The 1,564-nt window shown below is 39.6% G+C and overlaps 1 protein-coding gene across 1 annotated transcript in view; it reads right to left on the bottom strand.

The window, feature by feature from the left end:
* Positions 1 to 1,564, bottom strand: part of LOC106513233 (tetratricopeptide repeat protein 27) — a gene marked incomplete at its 5' end in the record, with an annotated part of 90,006 nt that overhangs the window by 44,213 nt on the left and 44,229 nt on the right.

Below are 1,564 nucleotides of genomic sequence, written 5' to 3'. Positions count from 1 at the left end.
CACACACACACACACACACACACACAGGACATTTAAAAAAACATAGCTTTAACAGGTTTGGTTCTACAGTGTGTGGTGTAAAACCACACAGCAAAAGAAAACACCACGCATGAACAAATTCACATTCAGATGTCAGACAGGAAATCTCGCAAAACTTTTTAAGTTCAATGTCACATTCAACAGGCTGCATGCCCGTTTATCTTGGGATATCGGGCAAGACAATCCAACATGTAGAACATCACCCACTTGAGATTGGAGCAGTCCTGAGATCACTCTTCAAGATCAAGATTATCTTTAGAGCCATCATGATAATCAGGGTTTCCTTAAGGTTGTCAGAAGAGGAAAATCAGGTCAAAAATTGGCACAATTATCTTGCTGTGTGAGCCAGGTTGAAGTTTGTTTTGGGTAACCTGAAACGTCATGACCTGTTTGAGTTTCCTTAGACAGGGTTACTGCAAAAATCATAGCCTCCACACTTTCAGAATAAAGTTTTTTTATTTTCTTTTTTTAAATAATAGGCCTATATCAGGCTAAAACAACACTATATGTGCGCTCTTATACTAACCATAATCAGACTTTGAAACCTTATTTAAACATCAATGAAAAGTTAAGATAGACTTTATTTTGAAAAACCAACACTGCAGGTTCTTGTGCACAGAGCGAGGCTGTGAACGCCGTCTGTGTAGTCCTCACAAAGATAGCAAGGCATGTATGTGTGTGTGATGTGACACGCAATGAAAACTGTCTGATGCAACATCTTTGCAAGCTCCTTTTTTTTCTTTCAAGGAAGACACTGTTGGAAAAATATGCATTGTTCAAATGGTGTGTCTGAATAAACAGGAATCAGCTGGATTTCTTCTTAAAACTTTATCGTCAATCTTCTGACTCCAATCAGGTTCACAGTACAGCATACAGCACACAGGCCTCAGTAAGGCCTTGGGCTCATATCAAGAAAACCCAAACAAAACAGAGCAACTCTGCTCTGATCAGAGACTCTTCAATACACTGACAACTTCTACTATAAAAATGAATTGAGCTTATAATGTTCATCTGTTCCTGGTTACACCTCTGGAGGTGTTACCTTTTACGTCAGACGTCAGAACGTAACTCATTCYTGTTCAGACTAAAAGAAAGAACACATGCATGATAACACACCAACTMTTTGTCTGTTTTAACRTYACAGGCTGAAATGATCAGAAAGTATAAAATRCAAAACTAAATCTAATATTCAATTAATCAGTTACAAAATTTCCTTCAACACGACAGGTGAAGCTACAGCATGGTTACCTTATCAATAATTACTCTGATACAGCAAGAATCACCAACACAGACCCCGCGTGTGACCGGGAGTCAGCGGCTCCGTGCCTGCTAGCGCTGATCAGCAGTGCAGCTACGAGCTAATGTAATGTAACTTTTAAAAAAGTAAACAGAGCTGTTTGTGAATTAAAAACACCATAAATCCAGGCAGAATGAGCTGCTGTTATTCCACAAGCTGAGCATGCCCCTCTGTGTGTGTGTGTGTGTGTGTGTGTGTGTGTGTGTGTGTGTGTGTGTGTGTGTGTGT

The sequence above is a fragment of the Austrofundulus limnaeus genome, unplaced genomic scaffold, assembly GCF_001266775.1.
Source record: "Austrofundulus limnaeus strain Quisiro unplaced genomic scaffold, Austrofundulus_limnaeus-1.0 Scaffold0, whole genome shotgun sequence".
Taxonomy (NCBI): domain Eukaryota; kingdom Metazoa; phylum Chordata; class Actinopteri; order Cyprinodontiformes; family Rivulidae; genus Austrofundulus; species Austrofundulus limnaeus.
Note: the sequence above shows the minus strand (reverse complement) of the source record. Positions and strands in the feature narration are given on the sequence as shown.